This window comes from Mugil cephalus, chromosome 5, assembly GCF_022458985.1.
Source record: "Mugil cephalus isolate CIBA_MC_2020 chromosome 5, CIBA_Mcephalus_1.1, whole genome shotgun sequence".
NCBI classification, from domain to species: Eukaryota; Metazoa; Chordata; class Actinopteri; order Mugiliformes; family Mugilidae; genus Mugil; species Mugil cephalus.
Window position 1 is genome coordinate 27,618,408 of NC_061774.1, and position 18,301 is coordinate 27,636,708.

Here is an 18,301-nt window from a genome sequence, read left to right on the forward strand (position 1 = left end):
CAGAAATTGTGACATGAGCATCAACATAAAGCATCTGTGAACCACTAATATCTTTTTATCTGAAAAATGACAGCGGCTTCACTCTGATATTTGTAGATTAAAGTAGGAGGTGTTCAGTCTGACCTCAGACAACCACAGAGCCGTGATGAGTCCTGAGACCAGTATTTGTTCTTCTTCATTCAACATCATTAAAGTTTGATGAACGTAAACGACTCTTGTTGTGGAGATAATGCAGTGAAATGGTCTGTGTGCAGAGTCATCCTGACTCAACTCAGACCTCCTGCTAACGCCAGCTGGACGCTGCTAATGCTAATTTATAGCATTGATTGTCAGGAGTGTGTGTGTGTGTGTGTGTGTGTGTGTGTGTGTGTGTGTGTGTGTGTGTGTGTGTGTGTGTGTGTGTGTGTTTGTGTTGTGGTTGATTCTCGAACCTCTCTTGTGAGTCCAGAGCTCCTCTGCATTCTCACGGGACAACACTTCCTCAACCACACATCAGAGAACGCACACTCCTAGACACCACAGAGACACACACACACACACACACACACACACACACACACACACAAAAACACAACACACACACACACAAACAACAGCCACAGCACACACACACAGCAACCACACAGCACACACAAAAACCACACACACACGACACACACCACACGCACGAAACACACACACACACAAACACACACCACCACACAGAAACACACACACTTAAACACACACACACACACACACACACACACACACACACACACACACACACACACACACAGAAACACACACAGAGAGAAACACACAAACACACACAGAGAAACACACACATAGAGAAACACACACACAGAGAAACACACACACACCACACAAAACACACACACAACACACCAACACACACACCACACACACACACACACACACACGAAACACACAAAACACACACACACACACAACACAACACACAACACACACACACACACACACAAACACACACACACCACACACACACACACAAAACACACAACACACACACACACACACACACACACACCACACACACACACACACAGAAACACACACAAACACACACACACACAACACACACACACACACAGACAACACACACAAAACACACACACACACACACACACACACACACACAACAACACACAACACACACACACACACACACACACAGAAACACACACACACACACACAACACACACACACACACACACACACACACAAACACACACACACACACACACACACACACACACACACACAGATTAGTTGAGTTTCCATCATTTCAGAGACACTACATCCACTGACATTAATTTCCATGACACTTAAAGCTGTGAATGAGTTTTCAGGTGTGAATGAACCAATGAGCTGAATTAATTAAAGGCATTTTTTTCATTATTGTGATTTTTCTCTATTTATTTGTGTACAATGAATGTTTGTTTCACAGTCACACAACTGGTGAAGATAGTTAGTTAGTTACTTGACACAAACAATAAATATTATACTCAATAAATCCAGCAAAACAATTTTAAGATAATCAAAGAAACTAATAATAATGTTTTTTCTTTGGGACAATACAACATAATCAGAGTTCTTTGTTTTGTTTCAGCTGAATCAGGGTTTTGTTTTTCATCTTGTAAACCACAGAAACTCCACCGTCCCGTGAGTTTTATATCTCGTTCCTTCTTTTTAATCATTTCCCTGCCACTGTTTCCGGTTTAGTTTTGTCTGTATAATCTCAGAGCGGCACGAGTACGTAACGTACTTCTCCTGTTTTCTCCTTATTTCACAAACGAGCCACAAGGTGTCATCAAGCTCCATTAGAAACTAGTGTCCAACTAATGAACGTAGCATCTCATCTGTCCCTCTGTGCTGATTGGTTCTGAGCTGGTCACATGGTTCATGGGCGCCATGTTGGATCCATCTAACCAATATTCACCCATAGAGACGAAGTGGCAACAACAGAGAATAAAGTGAAAACACAGAGACATTTAAGATATTTAAAGGAAGTAGACGCTGGGATATTTAAGTGACATATTGACAGACGTTGGTAATAACATTTATAAACCTGTTAATGGTGAAAATAAGACATTTATTTAAACATAGCACATCCGTCCCATAGAGTTACACTGTAGAATCTAAACTCTGATGTAGCAAACATGGCGCCAAACTCTCTCTAATATATAAAACTCTACTATATATTGGTTTTATTGAGTCTCTCTGTTGGGAACTGATTATGCTCTGAGCCAAACACATTCATCACTCTGGTGGTGAAAGAAACGTGTAACATATTTGTCGTCTTATTAACGTCTATATCTGCATAACTACGTTCTCAACTGAGATTTAATTAAGTGTTTTATTGTTTTGTTTCTGTTTAAACACTTTGTAATGTTGATTTGAAAGGCTTCATTAAATGTCACTCAGTTCTGAAAGGATTAAATGTGAAACATTTAAATTAAAAAAACTTGGTGTCTTGACAGGATCCTCATTGTCTGCAGAGATAAATCGTAAGCAATTTAATAAACTGTATTTCACAGATTGTATCTAACCTTAGTGAGTAGAAATAGTTATGAGATGATGTCTAAAATAAACAGGTTTGGCTGCAGGTGTTTTGATCTGATCCTGACGTCGTGATCAGACGCCTGCAGCTGTCGAACGTGTCACCAGAGCTCAGCTACAGCTCGGTTATTTTAAAATGACCCAGATATGGAGAGAAAATCTAGTTAAAATAAAGATCCGCTCATTTTCCTTTCTCCTTTCTCTTCCTCTGCTGCAATTTAACTTTGATTTCAGGCTGATTCTAATAATCTAAATCCCTTTTAAACAGACTCACCTTGTTGTTTAAATCTGCAGCGTGAATCAAAACAAACCGGGCTGTTAAAGAGAATCTGAGCTCTGATCCTCTTCGTCTTCATTCATTGTTTCAGTGTCATCGTGGCAACACTAGACTCTTTGATGCAGCTGAGGCTGGATTGTGTTACAGCCGACAGGAAGCTGCAGCTTCCAACCATTAATAAAGTCCTTCTCCCGGTCGATGCACGAGCCCCAAATCTGATTAGAACGTGGCCGAGGGCAGAAGGAAACCTGGACCAGAGACTCTGGGGCGATATGGATTGATATCATCGCATAATTTAATACCTCTCAGTCATCCAGGTCTCAGTATATGCAGAAAACAAAGGCTTGTAAAGTTTCCTGAAGGACTAGTGGACATGAGACCTGTTTCTGTGTCGCTGACCCTGATTTTACGTCACCTGTGATGCAGGTGAAGCTCGCGGGCAAACAGGACTAATGCTACTAATGCTTTTAGAGAACAGACTCTCAGCCCCAAAACTGAACAAAAGTGTATTATTTCAGTTTCTACAAGCAATGCATTTGAGATTCTGTATTTTTTGCCATTTTTATAGCAAGTGTGAGCATTTTTCTTTACCAAAAAGAGATGATCTCAACCACTCAGTTACCAGTTTATCGGGTACATTAGTAAGAACATTGTAATGAAACATTCCTGCACTAAATCTTGATATCCAGCTTTAGTTTCAAATAACCCAGAGAGCTGACACCTGACACATTTTCCTATAGTTGTGACATTTATCTGACACAAAAGAGACCGAAACTGAACATTAGAAGAGTCATGAAGGAGGATTTAGTGCATTAAAAAGCTAAATTGCAATGCATTGGCCTTCCCTGCTGTACCTAATGTTCTGGCGAGTGAATGTATGTGGGTCTCGTATAGTCTCATCATCTTAAAGCTGAGCTACCGTCCATTTAGAGGAAGCTGGGAGGAGACGCTGCAGTCACCAGATCAGTGCGTCTCATTTTATAGTTGGGTGAAAGAATCTGTCTCCAGTGTGTGTCTGTGTGTGTCAGTGTGTGTCAGTGTGTGTCAGTGTGTGTCTGTGTGTGTCTGTGTGTGTCTGTGTGTGTCTGTGTGCGTCCTACGATCAATACCTGCGTAGCTGCAGTCTGGACGGTTACAGAGATCAGTAAAGGTCTGAATGAACACGTGGAGTAACATGAGCGCGGCTAAGCTAGCGGCTCCGTGAGGACGTAGCATAGACACAGCTAAGCGCTAACATCAGCTAAGCGCTAACATCAGCTAAGCGCTAACATCAGGAAGCTAGCGTAGCTCTCATCTCATCCTATCACATTGTTTCGTATCATATATCATCTCATTGTATCATATAGTATCATATGGTATCATATAGTATCATATGGTATCATGTGGTATCATATAGTATCATATGGTATCAAATAGTATCATATGGTATCATATAGTATCATATGGTATCATATAGTATCATATAGTATCATATGGTATCATGTGGTATCATATAGTATCATATGGTATCAAATAGTATCATATGGTATCATATGGTATCATATAGTATCATATAGTATCATATGGTATCATATAGTATCATATAGTATCATATGGTATCATATAGTATCATATGGTACCATATGGTATCATATGGTACCATATGGTATCATATAGTATCATATGGTATCATATGGTATCATATCGCTTATTAGCTTCATAGCATCTCCTCACATCGTATTGTCTCTCAAACATCTCATCTTAACATTTGTATCTTATTGTATCTCTTCCATCTCATTGTATCTCATGTAAGTGTATGTCACTGTATCTCATTGTATCTCATCATATATCATCTCATTGTATCTTTTCTTATCTCATCGTGTCACATTTTATATAATTTTCATCATTACTCATTGCATCTTACTCACTGTATCTCATTTCTTATCATGTCCCCTCTTATTATTATTATCTCTTTGTATCTTATCTCATCTCATGTATCTTCTCATATCATCTCACCGTTTGTCATTGCATCTCATCACATCGTATCGTTTCTCATCATATCTCATCTCAGCTCACTGTGTTGTACCACATGCCAATAGGTAAAAAAAAGCCCGATATAAATACGAAAGGAGTCGCATTAAAAGGTAATATCCCGGCCTGAAGTGTTTGCTCAACACTGCCCAACTTCTGCAAACAGATGAAAAGCTTAAGCTGCATCAGACATTAAACCAAGTGACATTTGAGAGACTTGACGGAGTTAATCTAATAGAGGCAGTGGGTTCAAGTGAGGAGGAGGAGGAGGAGGAGGAGGAGGAAGGTCTCTGGATCTATTTTAATCCCTCATTCAATGTTTAATGCCGGTGGATGGGCCTTGGTGGTGTGATTCCCTCCCAGCTGCAGACTCCGTTAAACCCTGGTCCTCTCAGTGCTGCATTAACCATCCCATCAACCCACATGCCACCGCGATCTCCCTCTGCACCGATGCACAACGGTTCATCTGCAGCTCTGTGGGTCAGCGGCAACACGGGAGGATGAGACGTCGGAGGGGAGGCCTCTCTCTGCTATTTATAGCTCCCTCTTTATTTGACTCTGTTTTTACTGGAGAAACCAACAGCTGGTGCATCTCTGGGGAAAAGACTTAGATGATGATGATGAGTCTTTACCAATAAATGTTATTCTGATTATTTGGGCGGATTTTAATTCAAACTTATCCTAAAATTATATGTAAAAATGAATTAAACTCTACACACAACTAGACCCTTGGTGCTGCTGCCCCAGTTTATCTGAATGTCAGTTCATGGTTCCCACGTGTCCCCGAGGCTCCGAGCTCTTTCATTGGATTCTCCCCATCAAGTCTCTTTAAATATTGGTTCATATCGTCTGTGCAGATGCTTGTTGGAGTCATATTCTTACAATAGTTCACTACATCCTTTTCTTCATCCTCATCCTTCAGCAACTCGCTTCTCCAATGGCGCCATTTTGTTGTAAACAAATGTAACTTTAACCACATTGAGCCTCATCCAAACCATTTAACTGGTCCAGCAGATCTTTGCCGAGACTCCACATAAACTTTCCGGTCAGTTTTTTGGTTTAAATCATCTTCTTCATGTGTCCTTGATTCCCCACAGAAAACTCTCAGGTCAGAGTTTAAACTTGTCCCATTATTTCTGTTTATTTCCATTTTAACCAGCACAAGTAAACGTTAGCGTTATCACTGGGTGTGTTAGCATACCGACATTAGCTCACATGCTAGCAGCTCATTCTCACTTGTTTTTATCATTTTTATCTGTGATTCTTCCTCATAACTTTAAAATCCCAGAGCTCAAATCCACATATTTAAATTGTGCGTTTTGTCCAGTTTGCATCCCAAAGCAACTCAGTTTAAAACAGATTATATATATTTTGTCTTTTTATTCTTTCTTCTCTCTGAGATACTTCATCCCTCAGGCCTCTATCTGTCCGTCTCCCTGTCAGAAACTGTTCTGGCCTCGTGAGATAAATGACAATGCCCTTAAATCCTGCGATGATCCGACAGGATGAAACCAGAACTTTTGTTTTCCGGCTGCTGCAGAAAAGCCTCTTTAGCGACGATGTGTGTCATTAACAGATGATTCGGAGGATTAGCCAACGGTAGCGGCCGAAATCCCTCCGCAGAGAGAGTTAACACAGAATTAGACGGGGAATTATAACAAGACGAGGGATGAACTGATAGTTCAGCCGCTGGAAAAGGATAATATGTAAAGTTCTGGGGAACTCTGTGACACTTTAAAGATGGAGGCGAAGGATTTACATTTAAAAAGACGATGATGTTAAAGCTGCAACACTTTAAGCTGTGGGCAATCAGATGACTAATGCCTTCAAGTGGGGGCTATTTCTAGCCTCCTAGCATCCCAGCTAATAGCAGCTCTTTCTAACTGTTTTGCCTCCCAACTACAAGTGGCTCTTCTTAGCTTCCTAGCCTCCCAGCTAGCTCTTCCTCGCTTCCTAGCCTCCCAGCTAATAGTAGCTCTTCTTAGCTTCCTGCCTCCCAGCTGACTCTTCTTAGCTTCCTAGCCTCCCAGCCAATAGTAGCTCTTTTTACCCCCCCCAGCTAATAGTAGCTCTTCTTAGCTTCCTAGCCTCCCAGCCTACCCTTCTTAGCATCCTAGCCTCCCAGCTAGCTCTTCCTCGCTTTATAGCCTCCCAGCTAACAGTAGCTCTTCTTAGCTTCCTAGCTTCTCAGCTGACTCTTCTTAGCTTCCTAGCCTCCCAGCTGACTCTTCTTAGCTTCCTAGCCTCCCAGCTGACTCTTCTTAGCTTCCTAGCCCCCCAGCTAACAGTAGCTCTTCTTAGCTTCCTAGCCTCCCAGCCAATAGTAACGCTTTTTAGTCTCCCAGCTAACAGTAGCTCTTCTTAGCTTCCTAGCCTCCCAGCTGACTCTTATAAGCTTCATAGCCTCCCAACTAATAGTAGCTCTTCTTAGCTTCCTAGCCTCCCAGCTGACTCTTATTAGCTTCGTAGCCTCCCAGCTAATAGTAGCTCGTCCTAAGACAATGCTAACCACTGCACCACCACTTTGACCAAAACAAAACTCCCCAAACTAATTCCAAAAACCTGCAGCTTCAGGATTACAAGCAAGTTTGTTGCCTCTTAATTGATTCATCTGCTTAGTTCTTTCCGTCTTTAGAGCAGAAGTTGGTCTGGGTCGCTTCGTGTCGACGTTACGCCCGTCAGGGACAAACTACACGAACAAGATTGTTAGTCCAACAACACTTGAGTGCAGGGAAAGTGCAGCCACAGGCTTTTATCTGCGTACAGTAGACTGAATAACTGGGCTGTGTGAGGAGACGGCACTACAGGGCATCACTTTGTGAAGCCGAGTGATATCACCGCTCGCCTCCAGCTACATGCAGCATTAGACGATGTGCAGCACGGATGTAAAATGTGGACACTTCACTCCAGGGAACAACTAATTCACTTTCTGGCTTTTTGTCCATCTCGCTGTGGTCTGTTTCCTTTTTTTTTTGCATATGTTCTGTCTCTCTGATCTGAAACTGTCTGAGAGGAACGTTTGTTTGACACTCGGCTCCTTTGCAAATAACTTGTTCTGCTCTGGCTTCATGCAAAGTGCAAATTACAGAGACATCGGCTCCGCCTGCTTCCTACCAGCTGGAAACCTCTTGAACATCAGGCCGAGAGACGGTTTCCACTTTAACACGGACGAAAAAAGTATGCAAAGCACTTTCACTCCGAGGCAGGATCAGGCTTCATCAGTATCTCCCCGTTATCTCCACAATATGTTTGCATATGTCAGGTCTATCAATAAATGCATGGAAATAATCCTCCACTTGAATACTATCTTGAAATCTCTCTGTATGTACTGGAGGCAGATGAAATCACCATGTTACTGGAACTGGGATGATTCAATCCAGGTAGAAACGACTCAGCTGCTGCTTCTCTGCATTTTGGTTCTCAACATATTTTGTCTTTTTGGAAAATTATGCTCCTCGAAAGAGAAAACTGTGACTCAACAGCACAAAAAACGAGGTTGAGTGGCACAGAAAGTAGGCCTGCTTATAATCGCCTGAGCTGAAACTAGACCATGGAATTTAAATAGCACGACGCTTAAAGCACCACTAGCTACAGATGTATTAGCGTAAATGACTCAAAACACCAGTGGATTTTCACACAAGTCCTACAAGTAGAACCAGGTTGAACAAATAAAACAGAAATATTCCGCTTTCTATGCAGGAAAATGAGCCATTATTAGTATAGTAAGTGGACCTTTAGGATTATATGTTCAGTGTCATATTTGAGTCCATCTGTTCAGAGGTTCTGAGATGTTCTGTTCTGATGAATGGGATCAAATTCCTCTAAAAAAAATTCCTCTTATCAGAAGTTACTGAAAACATTTAGTTGTTGTTATTGTTGCACAAGGCCCTCGTTATGAAGCTGCCCCAACCATTAAAAATTACTTATACAGTAAATGGTACTTTATCGATCAAATAATAATAATAATAATCGAATAAGATCAAGCGTTTTGGATCAGTCTCTATTTGCTATAACATAACAAGGTTAAGATTAACAATAACACACAGCAGCAGCCTGTGTCGTTAATATACATAAAAACATAATGATGGACTCATTATTTTATATATCATTTATCATTCAGAACCTGATTTATGAAACATTTTACCCACTAAAAACACGGCAGATTTTTATTTATCCACAATTTCCTCAGTAAATACCTGGAAATCTAATATGTTAACCAAAGAAAACAAGAATTTTGAACCTCACTGAAGCCATTATTCAGATTAGTGCATACTTAAGCAGATAACTCCTCATTTGCATATTTAAATATAAATTCACAGAAAACTTGTAATACAAAAAACTATTGCTATTTATGGAAGTAATCAACTGGAGAAGTTTCCTGGTGATACCTGTTAGTTAGAAATAAACCCTATTCACCTGTAGTGTCTTGTCTTTAATGTAAACACTTTCATAATGTACATATCTGGACTAAAACAAAGGAAAAATCAGGCGTTGTTGTTATTTCGGTAATTTATTTAGGTTATTATGCTATAATGTTACTTGAGATACGAACCACTTGAGATCAAATGTGGGCCCTGAACGGAGTTTGATTCACCATCAAGGAAACTTTTAAGTACAAAATTCATAGATTTTTCCTATTTACTTCCCTCTTTCTGTCAGTCTCCTGTGGAGTATATTTATCTCGGGTCAGGTCATGTTTTTTATCCTCAGTCGTTAATCTGGGCTGAACTCACCTCCTCTAACCAGCCTGATATCACGTTCCTCCCTCATTAAAGTCATTAACACGTGGCCATCAGATGTGGAGAAGCAGGTACCACGGCCCTTTAAAGAAAATCCCTCCCACTCACACACATTCATCCTTCCCCCATTTTCTGCTGCTGAATAATTCACACCAGGACGCTTTAATAATTCATGGGAATAACATGACCGGAGCGACTGTCGGCTGTCCTCTCTGGGGGGAAGGCGGTGAATGAATAAATGAGTGAATGAATGAGCGGCGGAGCATTTTTCCAAGTGACGAAAGCCCAGAAAGAAAAGAAGAAGAAGAGGAGGAGGAGGAGGAGGATCAGTGTTTCTGCTGAGTGCGCAAAGGATTTTAGGTCCAGTTCTGACGTTATCGAGTGAAATTATAAACTATAACCAATAAAAGGTCAAAATAATGTTACATCTTGTTGTCATCTCAGATGAGACAGGACTTTATTCATCCACGTGGAGAAATTAAGCCATCAACAATTCAAGTAATTTGGTCATTTATGTGGTTTTATGTGATCAAAATAACATTTGGTTGCACCTGTACAGACGCAGGACGATGGATTAATATGTTGTTACTTATTCTAGTGACTGTAATTCATTTAATTTAACTGCAATTAGACATAAATGTAATATTGTAATCATTTGCATATAGATCTATCTATCTATCTATCTATCTATCTATCTATCTATCTATCTATCTATCTATCTAGTTTTCCTTATATTAACTCAATGATGCATAAGCGAGTTAGTTTAATATAAACTGAAACATGTCTCCCTTCTTTTTTTCTTCTACAAAGGAAGTTAATATTTAATGTCAGTGGCACAAATATTCAGCAGCATTGCAGCAAAATGAAGCATTAGATACTTCAACATAGGTGGTGTTATGTTTAGTAAAAGTAAGAAATAGATAGTTCATCTCTATAATAAACTACACGTTGTTTTTTTTTTTATGAAAGCAGCCAGATCATCACACTGAGGTGAAGCTCCAGATGGAGAACGCCCGGTTCTCCTGTTACCTTCAGAACAATGAGAACGCGCTCATGCGGAGATGAACAGGTGACCTGACTCTACTGACGTCACCGCTCTGTGACAGAAAAGGGTTTTATGCAACTGTGAAGGAAATAAAAATCATTATCTGAAGCAAAACGGCTGCAACGTAAATGACCCTTTACTGCAGTTTGCTTTGATTTTTTATAGTTTTACTCATTAGGCTGAATTACATTAGTTACATGCAAGTACACAACTATACGGAGACGTTTAACCTCTAAATGAGAACACGTGGAGCAGGAAGTAGTTTCAGTTTGAGACGTTTTCTCAGCTGCTTCTTAAAAGCTGTAACTTCAAAAAAAAAAAAAAATCCTGAGTAAAGAGACGATTAAATGAGGCGCCTGCAGATCCTGCAGCTGCCAGCTCCTACTATTACAAAGAACCTGTTGATCATGTCCAAACACTCGACGTCCAGCAGCTTCTATTATGTGATAATTACTGATTAGAATCGGTTCTCTTACCTCTGTGAATAGTCATAGCGGAAGCAGCAGCAGCTTCAACCGTATCAGCTTCTAACTGCTCAAAGTCGGGAGGTTAAACTGCCCAAGAAACTTAAAACTCCCTCACGCTATTGGCCCGGCCGACAAGGCGGGTCGTCACGGCAACGGGGACGCCGCTATCAAACACCACACAGCCCCCCAATCAAAAGGACGGGGCCGTGGGTGATGTCATGCCGATGCAAGGTGAGGAGGAAAGGTGTGAAAGGTGAGAGGGAGGAAGTGAAGATGTGTCTGGAGGAGGTGGACTGATCTCTGATATCTGAGCGCGGTGCAGAGGCTTCGTTTTAAAATATAAGGTCATTTATAAAGCGTAAAAATTACATATCTTCAGTATTTACAGTATTTATATGTCCTTTACTTATATCACAACACCTATATCTTATATGACCTCATATCTTGATAAACATATATATATATATATCACAGTATTTTGTATATTTTATTTTATACATGTTTATATTTTTTTAATATTTATTTGTATTTATTTATAATTGAAATATGTATCACAGTAGTTGAGATTTTTTTATCTATTTATTTATTTATATATTTATTCATTATATGTTTATTTATGTACCTTGTATATCTTTATGGACTTTTTTATTTTACATGATATTGACCCCTTCACTGTTTGTAAACAATGTGATGTTTTCTGAGGGGCGGGGCTTAACTGGAGGCAAAACATCTCAAACTCTATAGCCTGTAAACGCTGGTTAGCATATTTCAATGGTTTTGGCAAGAGAATATATGAATAGACTCACCCCCTGAGACCGTGAGTGGTATTTTATAAAGTTGACTGACTGATGGGACTATATTCACCGACTCCGACACTCTCACTCACTGGATGGACAATTCGACCAAATGAGGACACAGAGGGGACGTAGTCCGATCTGTTTTTATCAGGTGAAGCCTCTCCAACAAAGATATTACAAGAAGTTAGTGGAACCACTGTGGAGGGTAACGTAGTAAATGCAACATTTGTTTGGACACCTATGAAACGTACAACTAACATTGCGTTAGCTAGTGGTTAGCATTAGCATTAGCATGTAACAAGAATCCCCTGAGAATTTCCCTCAGCCTGTTATTCAGACTGAAACTGATGATGTATTACATATTAATCTTATCTGATATGAAGCGTGGCCATTGTTGATTGTCTCATTCCAGTCCTTTCTTTTAATCACCAAAGTCGTCTATGACTATCAGTGGCTGGTATGTGATAAAACTTCAAGTTAGTGTTTTTGATTTTTCAGTTTTGGCACCAAAAAATAAAACAAGACGACATGTTCATGGTTGACAGTGACAGTGTTCGCCTCCAGCTTCCCTCTGTTTAGCCTCCAGCTAACGTTGTGACGTCACAGTGACGTAGACCATGAAGGGGTCTGTACTCTTTTATTTGATTTGATTTATACTTCTTATACATTCTACCTCACTATACTTTTACATTTTTCCAGTACAGAGTCTGGTTATTAATGCGTCTCTCGTGTCTTTATGGATGTCGGTAACTGTTTTTTGCACCTTTTAGGATTTTTCCGTAGACATATGAAGGTAAACACGGTTATTTTGCATTAGAGGCGGTTTCACATCAGCAAAATGACCAGGAATGATGGAATGATGTTCCAGGAAGCTCATTTAAATTTCATTACGGTCCATCCCACATATCAGAAGCTTAAAACACCCGCCCGGCCCATGAGAGCGACTGATGACCCCAACGTTTACCTGAAGGAAGCACCGTCCACCATGTTGGTTCCCAACACCAGACTCACAGTGGTGGTATTTTATTTAGAGACTAGAAGAAGCTACGTTCATACATTAGAAATAGTTTTATGTTCCGTTTGTTTCCCTCGGGAACATTTGGGGTTGGGAAATATAGAAGAGGGTTACCTAGGCAACCAGAATCAGGAGGTTAAGTGGGTTAAGAGAAGGGTCTAGTCTGGACCGGGGGATGAATGTGCAAGGTGCAAAGATGATATTGATGTCATTAACTGCAGTTTTTCCAATAAAGGTCCCGGCTACTCTGAGGTGTCACACAGTTTCACTGAGAGTTGTGGACATAAGACAACACTGGGATCGAGACCTAAACAGAAATTACACACTTTTTCTTAAGAAATGTCTAGTTGTATGTAAACAATTTCATAATGCACTAAAACAAAGGGAAACATTTGGAGCTGTCGTTATTTATAGCTTGATACTTTATCGTGAAAGTGGTCCGGCCTCCTTGAGGTCCTCCTGTGTGTGCCCCCTGAACTAAAACCAGTTTGACATCCTGGTTTAGACAGTTGCCATCTTTGTAGTCCACAGGATTGGTTCCTGGACAATGTGTTGGTGATGTCAAGTATTGACATTCACCCTAAACTACAACAGCCATACGAGGACGCCAGTAGAAATTAAATCCTCTGGGGAATTTCACAGCAATCAACACATTCGTCTTTTAATCTGCTTCTAAAATCAATCACACACCTTCGTCCTGAACCACACTCTTAAAATATGGGATGATGAAAATGCAGGACTCACCTCTCTTGATGTGTTTGAGTTGTCTCTCGGCCTCGTCTCTCTCCTCCGTCAGTCTGTGGCACTGCAGGATCAGACGGCAACATCAATCCGTTAGATCCAGTTCCACAACAGACTGAATAAACCGGTCATCGACACCAGCAGAGTTCAGTTACACCGACACGCTGAGACACTAAAGACTAAATCTACACACTGTCACAGTAAACCAAAATGTAAACGTTCCTCATTCCTTTACGGGCTTAAAATCTACCAAACTTATCGTAGAGATTTGATATATTTTCCTTAAACGGTTTTTGATAAGGACGAATTAACTTCTTCCAAGTGAAGAACACTAAGGATGTGTTCATACCAAGGTTGTTGATCTTAAACTGGGAACTGTCCTGGTCCATAGACTGTATAAAGATGGACGGCTGCTCTAGAGTGAAGCCAAAGCTAGTAGAGCTCCCCCTGGTGGCTGGAGGCTGCAGTATAGGTCATAAGCTCCACCCCCACCATGTAAAACACTAAAATATACTTCTAATCATTTATTTTCATGGGTGTTTTCTGTCATTTCAGGTGGTTAAGGTAATACAGATTCACGTTAAAGTTTACATTTTTTGTTTAAGTTTCGTTTTAGTACGTTATCCAGTCGCCATGACAACTGCTCCGTAAAAGCGGCCGCATGTATAATCCAACATTTCCTTGTAAGTGGTGGAGGCAGAGCAGAGCATCTATGGTGTGAACACAGAAATCTCACTCTCACTCTGTTCTGGAACAAACGAGCCGAGTTTAGCCCAGTTAGAAGAGGGTGGTCTCAGTGAGAGACGCTCCACATTTGATTTATTTCCTTCTTTATTTCATTTAGTTCCTGTTTTCCTGCAAAATTGTGACCAATCACAAAACTGTTTGCAAGGTCGCAGTGTTCAGGGCAGAACATCAGAACTCGACTGCAAACCGAAGCAAAGTTAAATGCAATGTTGTGACAATTAGATGCAAAAACATCCTAGAATATCTTGTAAATATAATAGTATGCTGCCATCTTGCAGCCAATGCAACGCAACCACCGTGTCTGGCCTCGCCTCCTGGCTGAAACCTGATACCAGGCAAAGGGACAACATCCAGTCTTAGGAGGAAAAAAGCACATAAATAGTCAAAGGATTCAGGAACATTTATTTGCTTAAAAATTAAGTCAAGGAACACTGGAAACATTTTCATCGTTCACTTGTCCTGTACCTGAATGTCAGAAAGCTGCAGGATTTAGAAACATTAGCAGCGAACACTAGACAGTTTCTCTGAGGTCTAATTTTTCCTGATTCCTATCCGTGCTGAAGGCTGCAATGCCCTTTTCCGTCGTCTCAAAATGCCGCCTGGCCTTTTGCAATAACACTGCCAGCCCATCACCTCTGATCACCGTCTGATTCGCTCTGCTCCCGCTGACCTGATGGCGGCACAGCTACAAAAAAAAAGTTTTCACGTACGAATGACCAGATCTAAATATCCCTGTTCGTTGTCCTATACTTAGGTTGAACAGCTGTCGAGAAGCTACGTTTTTAGATGTTGGAGACATGAAACAGCTCAAACACCAAGAACAAACATTTAAGCATAAAGTTTCCTTTTTCCTGGCTGCATGTCATGCAGCTTCAAGATTCAAGATTCAATTTAAGGTGTTTAGTGTCATATGCAAACTAAAAAACATCAGTTTAGACTAAGTCTCCCTTACAAACAACACTTAATACAAAATAAATATAAAAAAACAAAACATAAACTGAGGAACTTTTGCTCTGCTCTGACAGAGGGAACATAACTGATAACCTTTCATGCTCTGATGAAGGCCACCAGGCAGAAATGTGAGGTGACATGACCAAGTAAACTGGTGAAACTTGAGATTTGTCTTCGATGATTGGTTTTTTGCTACCTTCCTATGAATGGACACTGAATTGATACAGATGATTTTGGTTCAGCACCATAATACAAAGCACTGGGAAGTCACATCCTCTTTAAGAACAAACATTTTCTATCATTCTTTCCTCTCCCATCCAACCTCAGCTGAACAATGGCGTCATCTTATTTTTGTCCAGAATTCGGGTTAAACCGTCTTTTCTTTGCAGGACAGATGCACCGTGGCTCTGAAAGACCACAGTCAATAATAATGTATCTGCAGTGCTGCACGCGCTTCGGTTAAAATGGTAATTGGGGCTCGTAAAGTATTCAGTGACCTCCTGCGTAGTTAAAACACAACAGTGAACAGATAAAGAAGTCTGTCCCTTCGGGTTTAAACAACCTCCAGAGGACGGACGCTCTGAACGCACAGTCTTTGTTTGCACACACAGCGTAGCTTCTACTGAGCAGCTCCGAGCTCATGAGCAACGCACTGCAGTGAAATAAACACAGAGGAGGATATAGGAATGATAAAGACTGGAAACAGTTAACCGTTCAATGCTTATTAAATTCATACTGCTCGATTTGACAAGACAAGAGGCTATTAACTCAGAGTTCAGTTTGTAAGGAGCTAATGTCACGATTTTAAGATTAAAAGTTGGTCAGATCACATGAAACTTAAATCGACTTAAATATTGGCCGTAAAAAATAAAGATTTGGAGGAAACAAATAACCCAAGAAGATTTAAATGAGACTGAGCAGCCGGTCCAGGTGAGGTGAATCTCCAGCTCCACATGTCTGGACTAACACACAAATGAGTTGTGTTCTGTTGTAAAAGCTGCAAGACGTCGTGTTCTTTGTGACCTTTATTATCCGACGGCCCATCGGCTGTTTATTAATTCGTTCAGACAGACTTTATCTGCCTTTAAAGCCAAGGAAAACATCCCGCAGTGACCATTTATCTGGTTTGTCCATTTATACCAAGTATGAACCAAGGTCAGAGAGTTTTCACCATTTTCACCTCGGTTTGATTGGTCTTAACCTCCTGAGACCCAAGCATCTGTTTGGAATGCATCTTATTTTTTATTTTTTTTAAATAAGATTAAGATTTTTAGGTATTTGGGATTAGTATAAAAATAGGCATCATCTTTGAACATGAAACAAATTAAGTGGAAACAGGGATTATTTCACTGTATATTACAGTTTAAGTCCCCAATGTGTAAAAAAATATAAAACTGTTTAACGCAAAAGCAGAATTGGAAACGATGAAATCCCAATTTCCTCAAACCAGTACTTTAAGTTAATAAGCATAAATTAACGAGTGTATTGACTCTTCGCTACCAGTACACGGCAAATAAAAGTGTTTCCTTATGAGGACAACAGGTCTAAATGAGGCAGAATAAGAAGCTGCAACAAACCTAAAACATAACGTCCCCATATGAGGACGCCGGGTCTGAGGAGGTTAACATGTTTATTAGTGAGGCAAGGATGTTGGATATTCACAGATCCACTGCTTCAGATGAAAGTAGGAATCTCTCAATCGGCGTCTGGACCGAACCAGGTATTTTCCAAATGATCGGATCAGATTGGGCTTGAGCCAAGCCTGATCGTTTGTATTTATTTATTTCAGGTCTGCCATAACCAAAACCATGTCCCTGTAGTGTCAAAATTTCTTCTCCCTCTTCTGTTTTAAGGTGGTTGGCTAGCATCAAAGCTACCAAAAAAATCCAAGAAGAACAAGAACAAGAAGAAGCATATGACTGAAAATGTCTGTGTGGAAGAACTCAAGTCTGTAAACTGAAGTCAGTCAGACAGCAGTTAGTAACTGGTGTAATGTGAGGTGATGTGGTACTAGTTGATCATCATTCAATGCAACCATCAATAAAATTACTAAACAGAATCCATGGAGTCCACTCATGTCAAACACTGAACCCCAACAACAACCAACACCGAACATTTAAAAGGAAAGTTTCCTGGAGACTAATCTTCCAGAGAGGGTGAGGGAGTTTATGGCAGCGCTGCAGGACCAGAACATTTCTGGAGCAGAGAACACAAGGTACGAGCTCCCGTCTCCACATTACATTAACGCAGACTTAAATAAAGATTTATTGGACTGAATCCAGTCGACTCATAGATGAAAAGACTCTAGGAATCTACAGGGGGCCAACTTTAGGACATTTAGGATCCGATCAGGATTCGGATACTTAATATTAAAAGCTTAATAAGTTGATTTTAACTCCTGACACGCAGGAATGGGACAAAATAAAAATAATAGTGTTTTTTCTGGACTTTTAAAGGTAAAGAGGGTCAATAAATGACTAAAGACGACACAGGAACTGGCTCAAAGTGTGAGATTTCTATCTTTACTGATTATTTGAAGTGCAAGTGTAAAATTAAATTGATTTAATTTATAATTTGATTTCTGCTCAACATCAATGAGACAGAAGATACAACAAAGAATGTTGTGTGTTTGGAGCAGCTCAGTTCTTTTTTAGGCTGCCGTCAGTAAATGAGTGTTTGAGATATTACCACTTCATGACAGACGTGTCAAGGGATTTTATTAATATTTAAGTCTCTGAACTGCGACAAAACCGAGCCGATGTTCACAGACAAGAAGGACGAAGAGGACGTTCAGCATCCAGCACATCTTGGCCCACTTTTTTTTTTTTTTATCCCGACTATACCTGCAGTCTCACACACTGTCAGCTCATATTTCCTTGAGGAGTACAGGGAGGCCAGCGGGTTCACCGGCACTCTGCAAGGCACCGA